The sequence below is a fragment of the Ovis canadensis genome, chromosome 1 (genome assembly GCF_042477335.2).
Source record: "Ovis canadensis isolate MfBH-ARS-UI-01 breed Bighorn chromosome 1, ARS-UI_OviCan_v2, whole genome shotgun sequence".
NCBI classification, from domain to species: domain Eukaryota; kingdom Metazoa; phylum Chordata; class Mammalia; order Artiodactyla; family Bovidae; genus Ovis; species Ovis canadensis.
Window position 1 is genome coordinate 21,591,607 of NC_091245.1, and position 10,189 is coordinate 21,601,795.

At 41.7% G+C, this 10,189-nt stretch overlaps 1 protein-coding gene and 1 pseudogene across 3 annotated transcripts in view; both read right to left on the reverse strand.

Moving 5' to 3' along the window:
• The window catches only part of LRRC41 (leucine rich repeat containing 41), a 44,316-nt gene that overhangs the window by 32,595 nt on the left and 1,532 nt on the right, over nucleotides 1–10,189 (reverse strand). The window lies entirely within an intron of this gene.
• LOC138440534 (transformer-2 protein homolog alpha pseudogene) lies at nucleotides 6,412–8,788 on the reverse strand (annotated as a pseudogene).

Genomic DNA, 10,189 nt, shown 5'->3' on the forward strand with positions numbered 1-10,189 from the left:
CACAATAAACTGTGGAAAATTCTGAAAGGATGGGAATACCAGACCAGCTGACCTGCCTCTTGAGAAACCTATATGCCGGTCAGGAAGCAACAGTTAGAACTGGACATGGAACAACAGACTGGTTCCAAATAGGAAAAGAGTACATCAAGGCTGAATATTGTCACCCTGCTTATTTAACTTATATGCAAAGTACATCATGAGAAATGGTGGGCTGGAAGAAGCACAAGCTAGAATCAAGATTGCCGGGAGAAATATCAATAACCTCAGATATGCAGATGATACCACTCTTATGGCAGAAAGTGAAGAGGAACTAAAAAGCTTCTTGATCAAAGTGAAAGAGGAGAGTGAAAAAGTTGGCTTAAAGCTCAACGTTCAGAAAACTAAGATCATGGCATCTGGTCCCATCACTTCATGGGAAATAGATGGGGAAATGGTGGAAACAGTGTCAGACTTTATTTTTTGGGCTCCAAAATCACTGTAGATGGTAATTGCAGCCATGAAATTAAAAGACGCTTACTCCTTAGAAGGAAAGTTACGGCCAACCTAGATAGTATATTCAAAAGCAGAGATATTACTTTACCAACAAAGGTCCGTCTAGTCAAGGCTATGGTTTTTCCAGTGGTCATGTATGAATTTGAGAGTTGGACTGTGAAGAAAGCTGAGTGCCGAAGAATTGATGCTTTTGAACTGTGGTGTTGGAGAAGACTCTTGAGAGTCCCTTGGACTGCAAGGAGATCCAACCAGTCCATTCTAAAGGAGATCAGTCCGGGGTGTTCTTTGGAAGGACTGATGCTAAAGCTGAAACTCCAGTACTTTGGCCACCTCATGCAAAGAGTTGACTCATTGGAAAAGACTCTGATGCTGGGAGGGCTTGGGGGCAGGAGGAGAAGGGGACGACAGAGGATGAGATGGCTGGATGGCATCACCAACTTGATGGACATGAGTTTGGGTGAACTCTGGGAGTTGATGATGGACAGGGAGGCCTGGCGTGCTGCAATTCATGGGGTCACAAAGAGTCAGACATGCCTGAGTGACTGAACTGAACTGAACTGAAAGAACAAGATCATGGAACACGTGAAGTCTGCTGTGCTAATGATGCCAACAACAATGTCAAAGAAATGTAGAAAAGTGATAGAGAAACTTTTCGGTGTGTGGATGCAGGATCAACAACACTGTCAAGTTCTGCTTAGCTTAATGCTGATTCAAGAGAAAACTAAAAGCCTTTATGAAGACTTGAAGAAGAAACACAGCAAAGAATCAGAGGGCACATCTTTTAATACTATATGTGGCAGGTTTCATCGGTCCAAGGCTAGAACCAGTCTTTACAATGTAAACATACGTGGTGAGGCAGCAAGTGCAGATATGGTAGCTGCCTGGGAATTTACTGAAATGCTTCAAGAAATTACTGGTTAAGTCACTTATTTACCTGAGGAGGTTTTTAATGTAGATGAGACAAGACTGTACTGGAAGAGGATTCCAGATCAGTTATATCAGTAAGGAGGAAAAGTTTATGCTAGGCTATAAAGCAGCAAAGGACAGGCTAACTTCGTTGTTTGGTGGCAATGTTTCCAGTGATTTGAAGCTGAAGCTTCTCCTCGTTTATCATTCAGAGAACCCAAGAGCCGTTAAAAACATGGCCAAAGGCTCTCCTTGTGTGAAACAGTAACTCCAGAGCCTAGGTTTCACAAACCATTTTTCAGAACTGATTTTTCCACCACTTTATCCCAGAGGTAGAGAAATCTTGCTTGGAAGGTACATCCCATTCAATAGTCTTTTGCTGCTTGACAATACTCTGGGTCACCCCATTCATGGATGGCTCTCATCCCAACGTCAAAGCAGTGCACCTGCCACCAAACACTACGTCGCTCATCCAACCCATGGACAAGGGAGTTAGAGTGACTTTCCATCACATTTTTCATCAGATATAAAGGTGAATGATGAATCAGGAACAACCTTGTGTTAATTTTGAAAGGACTATAACATGTACAAGGCCATTAAAAAAAAAAACTGACTTGGCTTGGCATGAAGTTACTGCTATCACCATGAATGGGGTTTGGAAGAACCTTTGCCCACAGTTTTTTTTTTTTTTTTTTTCATGGATGTGAGAAGGTGGATGAAGAGTCCAAAGAGGTCTTCAGCAACTCAGTGACCCTCAGTGAGAAGCTGGAGCTAGATCTGTAAGGGGATGACTTCATTAAGCTCTTGTGCAACACAAGAAGGAAATCTGATAGAATTAGAGGCCCAGAGAAAGGACGAAGACAGGAAAGAGGTAAAAGAACTAAGTGAAGAACTGAAGAGAATTATGACACAGGAAATGGTGGGGGGGATTTTCTTTGAGGAGGCATTGTTAGTTTCTGAGGTAAATTTTTGACCCAAACATAGAACAGTACATGAAGCCTGCAACAGCTGTTCAGAATGCAGTCTAGTGCTACGGTGTCATCTATGATGAGAAAAAAGAGCTACTACCCAGACATCACTGGATCATTTTTTCAAGAGGGCAGATAGAATTGAATCCAGCAAAGAACCAGAACCTGTGCCATCAACATCATGCGTGAGTGACATTGTAGCTTGCCCTCCATCTCCTCCTATTGCTGATGACCCTTCAGCTCTGCTATCTCCTCTCCCTCCTCCAGTCAGTAACTCTGTTTGTTCACTTGATGCCAGCCCCTGTATGCCCCTGTATGTATGTACTGTACTACTATACTTTTCAAGGTACTATACTGTAAGATTAAAACGTTTTTGTTTTTTAATATATTATCTGTATATAAAGTATTCTAACCCTATTAGTATAGTACTATATAGCCGATTGTGTTAGTTGGTTGCCTAGGCTAACTTTGTTGAACTTACAAATTGGACTTTTGAATGTGCTCATGGAACAGAACTTGTTCATGTGTAGGGGACTTACTGTACATGGTAGTATTATATTTGTTGTATGTAATCCAATCATTTTCAAACATCTATTAAGTTTTCAAACAAACAACAAAGCTGAAATTTTACAGTGAACAGCCCTAAACTCATTACTCAGATTTTAGTGAATATTTAGCAAAGTGTTACTATACTTGTTTTATCATAAAAAGGAAGGAGTTACCAGAAAGAGAGAGAGAGAGCGCTCTGAATTCAGCTTAGAGGATGCTTAAGTGTGTTGCTGAATACTAAGCTGCAAATGAGTAGAAAGAAACTTCACGTACCCAGGCAAAGAACTACTGGGTAACTGTAAACTAAGTAATTCCCAAAGCTGTATGCAGAGGGCTAGATGTTTGAGTTTTGACCAGCTATTGTGGAGAATTCCCATTCAACTTGAACTCCAGAAAGGGATACCTCTCCAGGGCTAAAACTACCCACAGAGAGGAGCTACACAAGATAGGCTATAACAAATCTTTAAAAAAGGAACCTTGAAAAGATCAAGCTGATTCACAAACACACAAAAACCCTGAGTGCCTGCCAGAACAAATTCCAAGACATTTTAAAGAAGACAGCTAAATCCAGCATTCAACAATGTAAATTTCACAATACCAAGTGCTCAGTAAAAAAAAAAACTGCCAGACAGACATACAAAGCAGCAGATTCTTGGGCATGTATCTGGAGAAAACTATAATTCGAAAAGATACATGTACCTCAATGCCCATTGCAGCACTATTTACAATACCCAAGACATGGGAGCAACCTAAATATCCATCTACAGATGAATGGATAAAGACGTGGTATGTATACACAACAGAATATTACTCAGCCACAAAATAAAACAGAATGAAATAATGCCATTTGCAGCAACATCAAGATTGCCAGGAGAAATATCAATAACCTCAGATATGCAGATGACACCACCCTTATGGAAGAAAATGAAGAGGAACTAAAGAGCCTCTTGATGAAAGTGAAAGAGGAGAGTGGAAAAGTTGGCGTAAAGCTCAACATTTTGAAAACTAAGATCACGGCATCTGTTCCCATCACTTCATGGCAAATAGATGGGGAAACAGTGGAAACAGTGGCTGGCTATTTTTCTGGGCTCCAAAATCACTGCAGATGGTGACTGCAGCCATGAAATTAAAAGACGCTTACTCCTTGGAAGGAAAGTTATGACCAACCTAGACAGCATATTAAAAAGCAGAGACATTACTTCACATTACTAGGTAATCTTACAACTTTGTACCAATAGAGGTTAACTTGTAAAAATCTGATAGCAATGCAAATCTTGTCTGCAAGCAATGCAAATAATTCCTATACATAGAAATGCAAATGAATTTTTGTCCAATAGAGATGGAATTTAATTCCCTCTAGTAAAAGAGATAATCTCTAACATTATAGTTTATTGCTTAATAGGATATTAGTGTTTCTGCAACTATTAGCAAATTCATTTCAGTATTCCTCTGGCTGATAATCCAAATCTCTGAAACTCTGAAACTCAAATTCTCATTTTGAACAAGACTTACAAAAAAAAAAAAAAGACTTACCATCTCACTGGTTCCCTCATTATTTAGGATAATAATGATTAAGCAGTTTATGATGATGAATAAAATCTTTGGCATGTGTTCATTTTATATTTTTATCAGTTATGTTTTTAACCTTTTGAAAATTATTTAGCAGACTGTAAGAAAATAAATACATATCAGATGACAAGTCATAAGAATAAAACCAGGGTGAGTCCCTTGGACTGCAAGGAGATCCAACCAGTCCATTCTGAAGGAGATCAGCCCGGGGATTTCTTTGGAAAGAATGATGCTAAAGCTGAAACTCCAGTACTTTGGCCACTTCATTCGAAGAGTTGACTCACTGGAAAAGACCCTGATGCTGGGAGGGATTGGGGGCAGGAGGAGAAGGGGACGACAGAGGGTGAGATGGCTGGATGGCATCATGGACTCGATGGGCATGAGTCTGAGTGAACTCCGGGAGTTGGTGATGGACAGGGAGGCCTGGCGTGCTGTGATTCATGGGGTCGCAAAGAGTTGGACACGACTGAGCGACTGAACTAAAGAGGAAGGCTATTAACTGGTGGTGTCATCTATACTATTTTAGATAGGGCCAATCAGTCAACAAGTTCTGTACTTCTCTCTCCACTGTAAGTGGAATTCATCCTCTTCTCTCCATCTTCACAGCCACCACACAATCCAGACATGGTCTTCTCTCATCTGATCTCTGTACCTTCCTCTCATCTACTCTGAATATCGGCTATCGGAATAATCATTTTTAAAAACAATTATCTGATCATGCCCCTCCTTTTCACTGGCTCCTATGGTGGAGTCAAGTTCTGTGGGGTCTCAGTTCAGTGGCTCAGTCATGTCAGACTCTCTGTGACCCCATGGACTGCAGCACGCCAGGCTTCCCTGTCCATCACCAACTCCCAGAGCTTGCTCAAACTTATGTCCATCGAATCAGTGATGCCATCCAACCAGCTCATCCTCTGTTGTCCCCTTCTCCTCCTGCCTTCCATCTTTCCCAGCATCAGGGTCTCTTCCAAGAGGTCAGTTCTTTGCATCAGGTGGCCAATGTATTGAAGTTTCAGCTTCAGAATCAGCCCTTCCAATGAATATTCAGGACTGATTTCTTTTAGGATGGACTGGTTGGATCCCCTTGCAATCCAAGGAACTCTCAAGAGTCTTCTCCAACACCACAGTTCAAAAGCATCAATTCTTAGGCGCTGCTTTCTTTCTTTTTTTTTTTTTCAAAGAAATTAACTTTTATTTGAAAGAAGACTTACCCCCCAACTACTTCTAAGAACTCTATACAAACAGCCTGCCTAAACCATTGTCCCAATACCAAAATTTCTAATAGCAACTATACAATTGCTCTAAGTAATAAATAATAAAGGCTGTCCTTCACTGATTAATAAATTCAACACAAAAATCACACTTTACGTTTTTAAGTTTCAACAAATGTATTTTAAATACAACATGTTTTATAGGAGTCCACAAGCTTTTCATTTCTAAAAAAAGAAGTAATTTTTAGGGTTCAAAAATTATGTTCTTCAAAAGAAATGACCAAATAAGTATTTTCTTCTATAGCTTCAAACTTTCTATACTCAACTATTTGACTGTTCCATGCCATCCCAGACAAACTTGACCTGACTGAACTACAACTAACTTCCCCAAAAGAAAGTTAAAAAAGGAGTTTGTAGTCAATGCAGACCTCTAATACAATGTCTAATACAATATCTAACACAAAAGAAGCTTTAAAAAAAGATCATTTCTTTCCTCATTTTGATAAGCTAGGAGTGAATTTTCCATAAAAGCAAAAAACAAACAAAAAAAATCATTTACAAAGCATAACACGGGGGGGTTCCTTTTTTACTCAGGATGTTTAACTACTCAAAAATGACAATTACATCTTTAAGAATATAATAAAAGGGGTGGAAAATAGCAATACAATTGACAAAGTGTAGATGCTAAACAAACCAAAGATTTTTTAAGGGTTCTTTTTGAGGAGTAGAAAGGATTAGAAGCTTGGGGAAATCCAGAATTAAAAAAAGAGAAAAAGATGTCCTCAACTGCAACTGCTCTGCTTATTAATAGCGTCTTGGGCTGTAGGATCAAGATCTTGATCGTGATCTGAATCGACTATAATAAGGAGAAGGTGATCTTCTTCTGTACCGGTAATCATAGTCTTCATATCTGTCATACCCACGATCATATCCTCGATCATAGTAAGAATCTCGATGTCTGCCACCTCCCCGACCTCCACCACCACCACCACCGTGAGTTGGTCTGCCCATGTATATGCCTGGTGTTGGTGTGTGTGCTCTCTTGGTGATAGAATAATCCACCCGAATTCTTCTACCATCCAGTTCCATTCCATTTTCCCTTTCCATAGCCTCCTTTGAGTCATCTATTCTCTCGAAATAAACAAAAGCAAATCCCCGTGACCGTCCAGTTCGCTGGTCATAAACCACACTGACACCACCCAACGGTCCATATCGAGAAAATACTTCGCGAAGGTCTCTCTCTGTTGTGTACAAACTGAGGCCAAACACTCCTAGACAAGTATTGGGATCAGGATTTGCCCTGCTGCCTATATGTCTTCTCCGGTTAGACACTGGAGAATGACTTCGGCTCCTTCGACGCCGGTATTCTGGCGTATATGACCTACTTCGAGATCATCTCCTATGAGAGTGAGAATGGGATCTGGATCGACTGTAATGTCTATGAGAATGCCTCCTTGACCTCGACCTGGATTTTGATTTTGATCGAGAATGGGATTCAGAGTGTTTGGAAACCCTTGATGGACTACGAGATCCTGACCTGCTCTCCGATTTTACACGAGCAGGAGTTCCCATTGGAGATTTTGACTGAGAGCGAGACTCTCTGCCCTCGAAGTTGTTCTCCTCTACATCACTCATGTCGGCCAGGTGCTCCCCAGAACTAAATAAGAGACAAGTCTCGGCTTGAGGGTCGATGGCCTAATCAACCCGCTGACTGGACCGTGGGGAGGAGGACAGAGTCGGCAACAACGGCCGCTCCACTCCACTCCCACTAGGTCGCAGGCTCCGGCCTGCTCAGTTTTCTTTATAGTCCAACTCTCACATCCATACATGACTACTGGAAAAACCATAGCTTTGACTAGACGGACCTTTGTTGGAAAAGTAATGTGCCCTGAAGCTTACAAAATTCGGGAGACGGTCTTTTAAAGAAAAATACAAAAATTAGCCTTGAACAGGGGAGTACAAATGACATATCCTGAAACTTCAGCTTCATTGCAAAACCTCCTCAGTAGCCTCATTTTTCACTACCTCTGGATCTCTCTCTGTACAAGTTCTGCCTAGAAGGCTCTTCTTGCCTCATTTTGCCTACCTAACTCTTTCTGTACTCAACAATCAGCTCAAAGTCCTCCTTTATCCTTCAGCTGGGTTAGGGGAATTTACAGAGTCTCTCCTAAAGCTACAAGCATTCACACGGAGCCAACATTCTCCACAAATGACTGTTCTTTTTCAGACCCTCAAAAGATCTCTGGAGAAGGAAATGGTAACCCACTCCAGTATTCTGGCCTGGAGATTCCTATGGACTGAGGTGCCTGGTGGGTTACAGTTTCAGTACAGTAGCTCAGTTATGTCTGACTCTTTGCGACCCCATGAATTGCAGCATGTCAGGCCTCCCTGTCCATCACCAACTCCCGGAGTTCACTCAAACTCATGTCCATTGAATCGATGATGGCATCCAGCCCCCTTCTCCTCCTGCCCCCAAGCCCTCCCAGCAACAGGGTCTTTTCCAATGAGTCAACTCTACGCATGAGGTGGCCAAAGTATTGGAGTTTCAGCTTCAGCATCAGTCCTTCCAATGAACACCCAGGACTGATTTCCTTTAGGATGGACTGGCTGGATCTCCTTGCAGTCCAAGGGACTCTCAAGAGTCTTCTCCAACACCACAGTTCAAAAGCATCAATTCTTTGGCACTCAGCTTTCTTCACAGTCCAACTCTCACATCCATACATGACCACTGGAAAAACCACAGCCTTGACTAGACAGACCTTTGTTGGCAAAGTAATGTCTCTGCTTTTGAATATGCTATCTAGGTTGGTCATAACTTTCCTTCCAAGAAGTAAGCGTCTTTTAATTTCATGGCTGCAATCACCATCTGCAGTGATTTTGGAGACCCAAAATATAAAGTCTGACAGTTTCCACTGTTTCCCCATCTTTTTGCCATGAAGTGATGGGAACAGATGCCATGATCTTCATTTTCTGAATGTTGAGCTTTAAGCCAACTTTTCCACTCTCCTCTCTCACTTTCATCAAGAGGCTTTTTAGTTCCTCTTCACTTTCTGCCATAAGGGTGGTGTCATCTGCATATCTGAGGTTATTGATATTTCTCTTGGCAATCTTGATTCCAGCTTGTGCTTCTTCCAGCCCAGAGTTTCTCATTATGTACTCTGCATATAAGTTAAATAAGCAGGGTGACAATATACAGCCTTGTAGCTCTATACAGTCCGCAAAAACAAGACCGGGAGCTGACTGTGGCTCAGATCATGAACTCCTTATTGCCTAATTCAGACTTAAATTGTAGAAAGTAGGGAAAACCACTAGACCATTCAGGTATGACCTAAATCAAATCCCTTATGATTACACAGTGGAAGTGAGATATAGATTTAAGGGACTACATCTGATAGACAGAGTGCCTGATGAACTATGGATGGAGGTTCTTGACATTGTACAGGTGACAGGGATCAAGACCATCCCCATGGAAAAGAAATGCAAAAAAGCAAAATGGCTGTCTGAGGAGGCCTTACAAATAGCTGTGAAAAGAAGAGAAGCGAAAAGCAAAGGAAAGATATAAGCATCTGAATGCAGAGTTCCAAAGAATAGCAAGGAGAGATAAGAAAGCCTTCCTCAGCGATCAATGCAAAGAAATAGAGGAAAAGAACAGAATGGGAAAGACTAGAGATCTCTTCAAGAAAATGAAAGATACAAAGGGAACATTTCATGCAAAGATGGGCTCAATAAAGGACAGAAATGGTATGGACCGAACAGAAGCAGAAGATATTAAGAAGAGGTGGCAAGAATACACAGAACTGTACAAAAAAAGATCTTCATGACCCAGATAATCACAATGGTATGATCACTCATCTAGAGCCAGAAACCCTGGAATGTGAAGTCAAGTGGGCCTTAGGAAGCATCACTACGAACAAAACTAGTGGAGGTGATGGAATTCCAGTTGAGCTATTTCAAATCCTGAAAGATGATGCTGTGAAAGTGCTGCACTCAATATGCCAGCAAATTTGGAAAACTCAGCAGTGGTCACAGGACTGGAAAAGGTCAGTTTTCATTCCAATCCCAAAGAAAGGCAATGCCTAAGAATGCTCAAAGCACTGCACTGCCGCTGCTGCTACTGCTACTGCTGCTAAGTCGAGTCAGTCACAGACAGCAGCCCACCAGGCTCCTCCGTCCCTGGGATTCTCCAGGCAAGGATACTGAGTGGGTTGCCATTTCCTTCTCCAGTGCATGAAAGTGAAAAGTTAAAGTGAAGTTGCTCAGTCGCATCTGACTCTTTGGGACCCCAGGGACTGTAGCCTACCAGGCACCTCCGTCCATGGGATATTCCAGGCAAGAGTACTGGAGTGGAATGCCATTGCCTTCTCCCATCCACAAGCTAAGGATGCTCAAGCTACCAGAAGTTAGGAGAGGGCCACAGAACAGGTTTTCCCTCAGAGCTGTCAGAAGGAACCAACCTTGATTAAGGATTTCTAGACTCCCCATTTGTGAGACAGTAAA